Consider the following 13,476-nt stretch of genomic DNA (forward strand, 5'->3'; position numbering starts at 1 on the left):
ATTAGTGATCCAAACTGCAGCAATTTTGGAGTCTCATATTTCATTTAATATCCTGTGATAAACCATAATGGAAAATAGTAAAAAAAAAAAAAAAGAAGGTAAATATATGTGTCTGTTTGAGTGCTGAGTGATAGTCGCTCAGTCAGACTCTTTGCAACCCCATGAACTGAGGCACCAGGCTCCTTTGTCCGTGGAATTCTCCAGGCAGGAAAGAATACTGGAGTGGGTTGCCATTTCCTTCTCCAGGGGATCTTCCTGACCCAGGGATCCTGCATTGCAGGAAGATTCTTTACCATCTGAGCCACCAGGGAAGTATGTGTACATATATGTGTGTGTATACATGTATATGTACGTATAACTTAATCAATTTGTCGTATAGCAGAAATTAACACAACACTGTAAATAAACTATAACTCAAAAAAAAAAACCTTCAAAGCAAGTAATTATCTTTTCATTAGTATCTTTCCCTAAAAGAACTCAGTTCCTTAGGTCAAAACTTTGCTTTTATGTTCACAGCTGAAAATTCTTTTCTTGTCTTAAATATTTTCTATATTCCCTGCAATTCTCAAACATTTTCCACAATGACCATATGCTATTATCATTAATTCAAGATACAGTTTCAGGCTTTGGAAGAAACACATGGAAAATTTCACAATAAAAAATGAAGATCCCTAAATACTTTTATTACAAAGGAATATTTAATCTCTAGGTGATGGGAGGTGAAGTAGAATTTTTAAAAAGGCAACTCGGCCAGAGAAAAAGCAAACTAGTAAATTGATAAGGAAGTCAATGAAGATATATTTACTTTTAAATATACGTCCATTTTTTAAATTGAAGATCATTGTTATGGGTTGAATTTGAGTCCTCCTGATAGTCATATGCTGGAGTTTTAACCCCTAGGACTTCAGAATGTGACCTTATTTGAAAATAGGGTTGTTACAGATGTAATTAGTTATGAGGTCATATCAGAGTAGAATGCATTTTTAATCCAATGTGACTGATGTCTTTATAAAAGGGGGAAATACGGACAGCCCATGCGCACAGAAATGCACATCTAGACACATGGGAGAATGCCATGTGAAATAAAGGCAGAGATCAGGGTGATATGTTTATAAGTCAAGGGATGCCAAAATTTGCCAGCAAACAACTAAAAGCTAGGGGAAAATCCTGAGACAGATTCTCCCTCAGGGCCCTCAGAAAGAACCAAACCTACCAACACCTTGATCTTGGATTTCTAGCCTCCAGAACTGTGAGACCACATTTTGTGTTTAACCGTCCAGTTTGTGGTATTTTGTTATGATGGCCCCAGGAAACTAACATGATCATTGTTCTTTTGGGAGGTGGTTTTGATTTTAAATTTATTTCAGTATACCTTATATTAAGTAGTTGTCATCATCTTAATTTCCCTTAATTTCCAAAGCTGTAGGAAAACAATAGTTTGGATGTGGACCTACATTCAGCTCAAGTGAGGACATTATGATCACAGCTCCATCAGAAGTAGCATTTAGAAATGAACGCAGTCTCAAACAACATTTTCTTATTGTTGACTGGTGATTCATTATGTTGGCTAATGATTTATAACAGTTTGTACCAAAAGAATGTTTTCAAAGACATACTAAATTAAACACATTTTATTCTCCCATGGAATACTTGAAGACTTTATATTTAATTATTCAATAAATAAATCATTTTAAGAAACTGTGCTAATTCTCAGTGGTCCAGTTTCTTCAACAAGTAAATGGCAAGAAGAAGAGAGAGATAGAATGAATTCAATCAAATGAAATGCATGGACTGTGTTTGGATCCTGATTTGAACCAACCAGTCATAAGATTATAATCCGACATACACAATAGAATCAGAAGATCACGTGAGACAATGCTGGGAATCTGAACACTGACTGGATACTTGAAGATATTAAGGAGCTATTTTTAAATGCAATAATGGTATTATTGTGTTTTTTGAAAAGCCCTTATTTTTTAGAGATATGTACTTACTTGTTTAGGAATGAAATAGACATTATATTTGGAATTTGTGTGTATTTTGCTAGGGGTGGAATAATTGGGTACCAAAACACAAGACTGGCCGTATGTTAATAGCTATGAGATGGCTGGATGGCATCACTGACTCGATGGATGTGAGTCTCAGTGAACTCCGGGAGTTGGTGATGGACAGGGAGGCCTGGCGTGCTGCGATTCATGGGGTCACAAAGAGTTGGACATGACTGAGCGACTGATCTGATCTGATGGAGGCTCAGAGAGGAGTATGCCAGGGTTCATTGTACAGTTCCCTTTACTCTTGTTTATAGTTTTAAATTTCTATTCATTTACATACTGTCTCATTATGCAAAAATGAAAGTATCTTAACCTCCTTAGCCCAGTGATCAAATTTAGCATCACTAATGAGACAACCAGACATCATGTGCCTCCTGATATGTTGCAATGACAAGTGCAGAGCATCACCTATAAATTGTTCTTGTCAAAAACACTCAACTTAGATCTAATTGAGTCTTTAGATGTGACTTAAGTTTATAGGAAATATAGGAAAAGAGAAATGAATTCAGTAACCCCATGAGTAAACAGACAAATGCAGATTGTCAGACATTCAAAAGAATCAGTTTCTTCAAAAGGCAAATGTCATGAACCACAAATAATAAAGTATATGTGTGTGGGTGGACTGTTTTTTGTGTCAAGGGCTCCCCTCTCACTCCTGTGGCAGTCCAGTGAAGCCAATGAACTGTTTTTCCAGAATGCTTTTAAATGTATAAAATATAAAAACATAGGATTATAAAGAAAAACAATTATATTGAAATTGTTGTTGTTCTTGCTTAGTTGCTGAGTGGTGTCCAATTCTTTGCCACCCCATGGACTGTAGCCCTCCAGGTTCCTTGGTCCATAGGATTTTCCAGATAAGAATATTGGAGTGGGTTGCCATTTCATTCTCTAGGGGATCTTCCTGATCCAGGGATCTAACCTACATCTCCTGCATTGGCAGGTGGATTCTTTACCACTGAGCCACCAGGGAAGTCCTGACACTGATGTACAGTTATGAAAATATTTTAAAATATGCTATAGTAAGGTATATGCTTCATTTTGGTGGCTCAGTGCTAAAGAATCTGCCTGCTAATGCAGGACATGTAGGTTAGGTTCCTGGGTCAGGAAGACCCCCTGGAGAAGGAAATGGCAACACACTCCAGTATTCTTGCCTGGAAAGCCCACATGGACAGAGGAGCCTGGTGGGCTACAGACCATGGTGTTGCTGAAAGTCCGACACAACTTAGTGACTGAACAACAAATATGATCTAGAAACAGGTCTAATAATTACAGTAATTTCAAAGTAATGATGACTAAATAGCATTTCTGAAATGTATGCAAGAACTCAAGTGATACAAAACATCTCATTTTTATTGTGACAAAGCCACAGGTGCTAGTGATATTATCAGTTTTGTTATCTTCATTTATCATGAAAGTGAAGTCACTCAGTTGTGTCTGACTGTTTGAGACCCCACAGACTGTAGCCCACCAGGCTCCTCTGTCCATGGGATTTTCCAGGCAAGAGTACTGGAGTGGATTGCCATTTCCTTCTCCAGGGGATCTTCCCAATTTATCATGAAAGGAAATACTAAATTTCACTTTGAATTTGATGAAAATAAAGATGTATTTTTTTTCCCTATCCAAGTTCATGGACCCTTTGAATTGTATACAGGGACACCTACTTTAAGAACTTCCTGCCTAGATCTGAAAAGACTTTAGAAATTTAACAACCAAATGCAATACCTTGTCATTTAATAGATCTTATTTTAAAAGAACAAGCAATAAACAAACAGAGATAAAAATATTCTAGGAACAAGTGAGGAAATGTGAAATGGGAATGATATGAATTTAGGGAATTATTGTTAATTGTGTTGGGTATAATAATGGTATTGTGGTATGTAGGAGAGAATGCTTTTCTATTTTGGAAGTACATACTGAAGAAATCAAGTGTAATAGGTCCTGATGTCTTACACTCATACAAACACAGATATGTATATATAAGCCAAATATGGGAAAACATTCACAATTGTTGAATTGAGATGATATGTAATATATTGTTTTTTCTACTTTCCTATATGTTTGAAATTTTCGTAATAAAATATAAAATAAAGTGATTTAAAAAATATTTTTTATGGTATAGACATGATAGGGACTTCCCTGGTGGTCCAGTGGCTAAGACACTACATTCCCAATGCATGGAACAGGGGTTTTAGCTCTGATCAGGAAACTAGAACTCACATGCTACAACCAAGAGTTTGCATGCCACAACTAAAGATCCTGTGTGCTGCGACTAAGACCCGGTGCAGCCAAATGAATAAATAAATTAATTAATTTAAAAGACTCTCTGTTTAAAAATATAGATATGGTAAAGTGCATGATTCATAAGTGTGTAACTTGATGAATTTTTACATTTGTAAACACCCGTATAGTCACATCAGGTTAAGGTTTTAGAACATTCCCAGAACCCTGAAGTCCCTAATGCCCCTTTCTAGTCAATTCCGCTTCTTCAGTTAACCACTTATCCTGATTTCTAACACCATTGTTAAAGTATATTGTCTTTAATGTCTGGCTTCCTTTACACAAATGACTTACTCTTATATTAAAACAAGTTTTTACAGACTGGTAATACTATGTATGGTAAAGATGTGGGAAAACAAGCTCTCTCTTTAATTGCTGGTTGAAATGTAAGTTGATGAAGGCTTTCATAAGCTTAAAATGTCCAGTCTTTGACTCAGTCATTCTGCATATAAGGTCCTAAAAATATAAAAACAATGTGCACAAAGGTTAAGGTTGAAAGGCATGCATTTCTAACAGTGAAAAACTGAAGGCAACCTAAATGTCCAGCAACAGAACTAAGGTTAGATGCATGCAAGCTGAGTCACTTCAGTCGTGTCTGACTCTTTGTGACCCTATGGACGGTAGCCCACCAGCCTCCTCTGACTGTGGGATTCTCCAGGCAAGAATACTGAGTGGGTTGCCATTTCCTCCTCCAGGGCATCTTCCCCACCCAGGGATCAAACCTGTGTCTCTTATGTCTTCTGCACTGGCAGGCACTAGCCTGCCAATTTACCACTAGCGCCACCTAGGAAGCCCAAATTTAGATAAATATGATCTATTTATACTATAGTATGTCATGAATAGTTAAAAATGTGAGAAGGACACATATGCAATTGAAGTGACCTCTAAGCCATATCATGAAGTTAAAAAAGAAGACACAGAACAATATATATAGTCAATTTATAGAAAAAGAAAAAGCAATTAGGGAGCATAGAAAAGTGTCCATGCAAAATGATGGGGGTGGGGGTGGGGGAGTAAATGAAGGAAAATAAAAGGAGTCCTTACCTCAACTTTTGCCCTGTATTTTATATCTCTGAATTGTTGCATCGTGGATGACTCAAATATTCAAATAATTTGAATTTGAAATATTCAAATTTGAATAATTTGAATTCAAATACTTGAATAATTAAAACATAAAGCAAAAAACTTTGATTTTAATATAAATGGAGAAAGAACACAATGTGGATGCCAAGATACTCAAACAACTTATAAGAGTAGTACCTTTGATGGGGAAGGGGCAGATAAGGGACTGAAGTATGAAAGACACTTTTCACTGTCTTCATTTTTATACTAAAAATTGAATTATTGGATTATTTTGAAATATTTTGTATTCAAAAAAAATTTTAAAAGAAGTGTACTTCAGAGTTTTGGTGGTCACAAAGACGGGTCACAAAGAGGCCCTTGCCCCCCTTTTTGTGTACTCTAAGAAGTAGTGCAGACCAGATTCTGTACAGAGAGACAGAGTGAGGATTCTTTGTGGGTTTCTGTGGTCAAAGAAGGGGTTGTGTTAAAGGAAGATTGAAGATAAATAGAGATGGGTCTGGAATTCATCGGGTGCATAATATGTTCAGGGGAGGGTTTAGAAAAGGCATGGAGACAAGAATGAAGCCTGGAGGAAGGGTGGGGACTGTTTGTGGAGGGACTTAAAATGCCAAACTAAAGACTTTGGGCTTTATCCTCCGTAATATTTGTTGAGCACCAATTCACTGTTCAGCGCCTCGCTAAGCCTTTCCACGAAAGGGAGGTGTGTGCGTGCTCAGCCGTGTCCAGCTCTTAGCGACCCCATGGACTGTGGCCCACAAGGCTCCTCTGTCCATGGAATTTTCCAGACAAGAATACTGGAGTAGGTTGCCATTTCCTTCTCCAGTGGATCTTCCTGACCCAGGGATTGAATCTGCATCTCTTGTGTCTCCTGCATTGGCAGGCAGATTCTTTACCACTATGCCACCTGGGAAGCCCTTTCCATGCAATTTCATAGTAAATCAATGGAAAGGTGCTATTATTCTCCCCATTTTGCAGCTGAATAAATTACAGACTTTTGGAACAGGGGTATGACAAGATGAAATTCATCTAAACTGCATGTATATTCAATAATAGCTGAAAGAAAATAGGTGACAGAAAATTGCACAAATAGGGATGTGCAGAGCCCCGACATCAGTATAACAATGATAGGGACACAGTAAAGGAACAAATAGTAGGTGATTAAATAGTTAATCCCATTAGGGGATTGTAAGTAAAGAAAAAAGTATGGGAGACCCCTGTAAGTTAATGATTACTCAAGAAAGCAGTTCTTGACCATAAAACCAAGCAGGCTGGCTTAGCAACAAAAACTATGCATCAGAAGCATGGGACATGCTCCAACCCAATAAAACAATGGTGGCATGAGACCCATATTCTGCCCAGTGAGCTCCATAAGTTAATGATCCCTAGGACATATTCTCTGCGCACACACACACATACAAAAAACAATAATTTATGGAAAGGTGACACTTCAAAGTAAAGACCCTCATTGTCCTGAGACTTGAAATAATTTTTCCATAGTGCGATGACAGTCCTGGCTTGACCAAGGGAGAAAACTCCCTTGCCCAACCTGGAGAAGAGACGATGATGGAAGTATGATGCCTACTCAAGAATGAGGAAGAAGGTGGTCTTTCCTGCCCGCCGCCCTCCACCCTTTTTCCTTTGTTTATAAAACTGTAGCCAAGTAAGTTCTTGGGGCTTGGCACCCTCTCATCCATCCTCGTGTAAGCCTCACAAATTCCTATTCTAATAAATCACTTTTTTTTTTTTTTAAGAAAAAAGCTCAATTTCTTAAATTTGTTTTTAATTGGAGGATAATTGCTTTACAATGCTGTTGGTTTCTACCCTACAACAATGGGAATAAGCCATAAATATACATGTATCCTCCCCTCTTGAACCTCCCTCCCATTCCACACACCTTCCCACCCCTCTAGGTCATCACAAAGCACTGGGCAGAGGTCCCTGTTATATAGCAGCTTCCCACCAGCTAGCTATTTCACTCATGGTAATGTATATATTTCAGTGCTACTCTCAGTTCATCCTGCCATCTCCTTCCCTCACTGTGTCCACAAGTCCATTCTATACATCTGTATCTCTATTCCTGCCCTGCATATAGGTTCATCAGTATCAAAATAAATCCCTTTTTATCTATCACCTTGCCCCTCCCTGATTCTCTCTGAGCTGAGACATAAAAGGACTAGAGCTCCTGAGAGCCCCTACCCACACCACCGAGTGGTTTCAATGTGGTATTCACATTAGCTTCTCTTGGAGGTGGCCAAAAGTCCACTAGCTCAAAAAGCCGTAAAACCCCAAGCCTGCCTAGCGTCTCCCGCTTTGTTTTCACTTCCGTGTGATCCAGGCTGGAGAAGGGGAGGAGGAGGACCTGACAAATGGCCTTCAGATGGACTAAATAAACTGGCAGGGAACTTGGTAAACAATGAAATTTCTAGATGCAGACTTCATTACCTATCCTTTTTCAGTCAGATTGCTAGCCTTAAAGCTTTCCTATGCAGGAATTTCCTATGCAGATACCCCATGTCCAAGGTAAGAGAAACCCAAGTGAGACGGTAGGAGTGTGAGAGGGCATCAGAGGGCAGACACACTGAAACCATAATTGCAGAGAACTAACCAATCTGATCACACGAACCACAGCCTTGTCTAACTCAATGAAACTAAGCCATGCCATGTGGGGCCACCCAAGACAGGCGGGTCATGGTGGAGAGGTCTGACAGAATGTGGTCCACTGGAGAAGGGAATGGCAAACTACCTCAGTATTCTTGCCTTGAGAACCCCATAAACAGTATGAAAAGGCAAAGTGATAGGATACTGAAAGGGGAACTCCCCAGGTTGATAGGTACCCAATACGCTACTGTAGATCAGTGGAGAAATAACTCCAGAAAGAATGAAGGGATGGAGCCAAAGCAAAAACAATACCCAGTTGTGGATGTGACTGGTGATAGAAGCAAGGTCTGATGCTGTAAAGAGCAATATTGCATAGGAACCTGGAATGTCAGGTCCATGAATCAAGGCAAATTGGAAGTGGTCAAGCAGGAGATGGCAAGAGTGAATGTCAACATTTTAGGAATCAGCGAACTATGATGGACTGGATTGGTTGAATTTAACTCAGATGACCATTATATCTACTACTGTGGGAGGAATCCCTTAGAAGAGATGGAGTGGACATAATGGTCAACAAAAGAGTCTGAAATGCAGTACTTGGATGCAATCTCAAAAACAACAGAATGATCTCTGTTCATTTCCAAGGCAAACCATTCAATATCACGGTGATCCAAGCCTATGCCCCAACCAGTAACGCTGAAGAAGCTGAAGTTGAATGGTTCTATGAAGACCTACAAGACCTTTTAGACCTAACACCCAAAAAAGATGTCCTTTTCATTATAGGGGACTGGAATGCAAAAGTAAGAAGTCAAGAAACACCTGGAGTAACGGGCAAATTTGGCCTTGGAATACGGAATGAAGCAGGGCAAAGGCTAATAGAGTTTTGCCAAGATAACACACTGGGTCATAGCAAACACCCTCTTCCAACAACACAAGAGAAGACTCTACACATGGACATCATCAGATGGTCAACACCGAAATCAGATTGATTATATTCTTTGCAGCCAAAGATGGAGAAACTCTATACAGTCAGCAAAAACAAGACTGGGAGCTGACCTGTGGCTCAGATCATGAACTCCTTATAGTCAAATTCAGACTTAAATTGAAGAAAGTAGGGAAAACCACCAGATCATTCAGGTATGACCTAAATCAAATCCCTTATGATTATACAGTGGAAGTGAGAAATAGATTTAAGGGACTACATCTGATAGATAGAGTGCCTGATGAACTATGGAATGAGGTTCATGATATTGTACAGGAGACAGGGATCAATACCATCTCCATGGAAAAGAAATGCAAAAAAGCAAAATGGCTGTCTGAGGAGGCCTTACAAATAGCTGTGAAAAGAAGAGAAGCAAAAAGCAAAGGAGAAAAGGAAAGATATAAGCATCTGAATGCAGAGTTCCAAAGAATAGCAAGAAGAGATAAGAAAGCCTTCCTCAGCGATCAATGCAAAGAAATAGAGGAAAACAACAGAATGGGAAAGACTAGAGATCTCTTCAAGAAAATCAGAGATACCAAAGGAACATTTCATGCAAAGATGGACTCGATAAAGGACAGAAATGGTATGGACCTAACACAAGCAGAAGATAGTAAGAAGAGGTGGCAAGAATACACAGAAGAACTGTACAAAAAAGATCTTCACGACCCAGATAATCATGATGGTGTGATCACTCACCCTGAGCCAGACATCCTGGAATGTGAAGTCAAGTGGGCCTTAGAAAGCATCACTATGAACAAAGCTAGTGGAGTTGATGGAATTCCAGTGGAGCTATTTCAAATCCTGAAAGATGATGCTGTGAAAGTGCTGCACTCAATATGCCAGCAAATTTGGAAAACTCAGCTGTGGCCACAGGACTGGAAAATGTCAGTTTTCATTCCAATCCCAAAGAAAGGCAATGCCAAAGAATGCTCAAACTACTGCACAATTGCACTCATCTCACGTGCTAGTAAAGTAATGCTCAAAATTCTCCAAGCCAGGCATCAGCAATACGTGAACCGTGAACTTCCTGATGTTCAAGCTCGTTTTAGAAAAGGCAGAGGAACCAGAGATCAAATTGTCAACATCTGCTGGATCATGGAAAAAGCAAGAAATTTCCAGAAAAATATCTATTTCTGCTTTATTGATTATGCCAAAGCCTTTGACTGTGTGGATCACAATAAACTGTGTAAAATTCTGAAAGAGATGGGAATACCAGACCACCTGACCTGCCTCTTGAGAAACCTATATGCAGGTCAGGAAGCAACAGTTAGAACTGGACATGGAACAACAGAAAAGGAGTATGTCAAGGCTATATATTGTCACCCTGCTTATTTAACTTATACGCAGAGTACATCATGAGAAACACCGGGCTGGAAGAAGCACAAGCTGCAATCAAGATTGCTGGGAAAAATATCAATAACTTCAGATATGCAGATGAAACCACCCTTATGGCAGAAAGTGAAGAGGAACTAAAAAGCCTCTTGATGAAAGTGAAAGAGGAGAGTGAAAAAGTTGGCTTAAAACTCAACATTCAGAAAACGAAGATTATGGCATCTGGTCCCATCACTTCATGGGAAATAGATGTGGAAACAGTGGAAACCGTGTCAGACTTAATATTTTTGGGGCTCCAAAATCACTACAGATGGTGATTACAGCCATGAAATTAAAAGACGCTCACTCCTTGGAAGGAAAGTTATGACCAACCTAGACAGCATATTCAAAAGCAGAGATATTACTTTGCCAACAAAGGTCCATCTAGTCAAGGCTATGGTTTTTCCAGTGGTCATGTGTGGATGTGAGAGTTGGACTGTGAAGAAAGCTGAGCACTGAAGAATTGATGCTTTTGAACTGTGGTGTTGGAGAAGACTCTTGAGAGTCCCTTGGACTGCAAGGAGATCCAACCAGTCCATTCTAAAGGAGACCTGTCCTGGGTGTTAATTGGAAGGACTGATGCTGAGGCTGAAACTCCAATAGTTGGCCACCTTGTTCGAAGAGTCAACTCATTGGAAAAGACTCTGATGCTGGGAGGGATTGGGGGCAGGAGGAGAAGGGGCCGACAGAGGATGAGACGGCTGGATTGCATCACCAACTTGATGCACATGAGTTTGGGTGAACTCCAGGAGTTGGTGATGGACAGGGAGGCCTGGCATGCTGCAGTTCATGGGGTCGCAAAGAGTCAGACAGGACTGAGGGAGTGAACTGAACTGAACTGATGCAGGAATTGAGAGTCTCTTGAACTGCAAAGAGAACAAACCAGTCAATCCTAAAGGAAATCAATCCTGAATATTCATTGGAAGGACTGATGCTGAAGCTGAAGCTCCAATACTTTGGCCACCTGATGTGAAGAGCTGACTCATTAGAAAAGACCCTGATGCTGGGAAAGATTGAGGGCCAGAGGAGAAGAGGGTGACAGAACAAGATGATTGGATGGCATCACTGACTCAATGGACATGAGTTTGAGCAAACTCTGGGAGACAGTGAAGGAGAGGGAAGCCCTGGCGTGCAGCAGTCCATGGGGGTCACAAAGAGTCAGTCACGGCTTAGTGACTAAACAACAACAATGTAGGAATTACTCTGGGTGCTGTTGCAAGTAGGCTTCAGACGCAGCTTTCTCTTTTTGGCCATTCGAATTCCACATCATTGTGGTCCCATACTGCACGTGCGCTTCCACAGTTGGACCTCTTCCATCCTTTTACTGCAGGTAAGGCATTGTTTCCCTTCCCCTAGCCCCAACACACAAAATCAAATTTAGTTTTTAATAACCTCAGGTGGCCCTGGGGTGGGGGTGGGGGAGAGAATTAGGGGGTGGAGGATGGCAAGAGACCACCCCCCCTTCCCCGCCCTGCCCTGCTCAAGCTCCTTGGAGCTACCAATCCTGGCATGCCCTGGGGGTGGTGCTGGGGCAGGAGCCCTGAAAGGCCTGTCTGCTCAAGGGGCCTAGGCAAATTGAGCTCAGAGGGGTGTCCAAAGCGGGAGTTAAGTAGGGCAAAGCATAGGGCAGGTAGTCAGCAGTGGTGGGAGGAGGAGGCACTGGCCAATCACTTATAAATGGTGCTGAAGCAGGACCAGAAGTCTAAATTCCAGGAGCATGACTCTGAGCCCCAGGAAAAAGGCACCTAATGGACTTCTAATCCTTTGTGAAGTCAAGTGGGCCTTGGGAAGCATCACCACGAACAAAGCTAGTAGAGGTGATGGAATTCCAGCTGAGCTATTTCAAATCCAAAAAGACGATGCGGTGAAAGTGCTGCACTCAATATGCCAGCAAATTTGGAAAACTCAGCAGTGGCCACAGGACAGGAAACTGTCAGTTGTCATTCCAATCCCAAAGAAGGGTAATGCCAAGGAATCTTCAAACTACTACACAATTGTACACATTTCACATGCCAGCGAGATTATGCTCAAAATCCTTCAAGCTAGGCTTCAACAATTATGTGAACTGAGAACTTCCAGATGTACAAGCTGGATTTAGAAAAGGAAGAGGAACCAGAGATCATATTGCCAACATCCGCTGGAGCATAGAAAAAGTGAGGGAATTCCAAAACAGCATCTACTTCTGCATCACTGATTATGCTAAAGTCTTTGACTGTGTGGGTCACAACAAACGGTACAAAATTCTTAAAGAGATGGGAATACTAGACCATCTTAGCTGCCTCCTGAGAAACCTGTATTCTGGTCAAGAAGCAACAGTTAGAACTGGAGGTGGAACAATGGACTGATTCATAATTGGGAGAGGGGCACGTCAAGGCTGTATATTGTCACCCTGCTTATTTAACTTATATGCAGAGTATACATCATGTGAAATGCCAGGCTGGATGAAGTACAAGCTGAAATCAAGATTGCCCAGAGAAATACCAATAACCTCAGATATGCAGTTGACACCACCCTAATGGCAGAAAGCAAAGAGGAACTAAGGAGCCTCTTGATGAAGATGAGAGAGGACCGTGAAAAAGCTGGCTTAAAATTCAATATTCAAAAAACTAAGATCAGGGCATCTGATCCCATCCCTTCGTGGCAAAAAAATGGGGGGAAAAATGGAAACAGTAACAGACTGTATTTTCTTGGGCTCCAAAATCAGCTGTGAAATTAAAAGATGTTTGGTCCTTGGAAGAAAAGCTATGACAAATGTAGACAGTGTATTAAAAAGCAGAGACATCACTTTGCCAACAAAGGTCCATCTAGTCAAAACTATGATTTTTCTGGTAGTCATGTATGGATGTGAGAGTTGGACCATAAAGGCTGAGCACCAAAGAATTTATGCTTTCAAACTGTTGTGCTAGAGAAGACTCTTGAGAGTCTTTTGGACAGCAAGGAGATCATACCAGTCAATCCTAAAGGAAATCAACCCTGAATATTCATTGGAAGGACTGATACTAAAGTTGAAGCTCCAATACTTTGGCCACCTGATGAGAAGAGCAGACTTGTTGGAAAAGACTCTGATACTAGGGAAGATTGAGGGCAGGAGGAGAAGGGGTGACAGGATGAGATGTT

The sequence above is a fragment of the Bubalus bubalis genome, chromosome 20, assembly GCF_019923935.1.
Source record: "Bubalus bubalis isolate 160015118507 breed Murrah chromosome 20, NDDB_SH_1, whole genome shotgun sequence".
Classification (NCBI taxonomy): domain Eukaryota; kingdom Metazoa; phylum Chordata; class Mammalia; order Artiodactyla; family Bovidae; genus Bubalus; species Bubalus bubalis.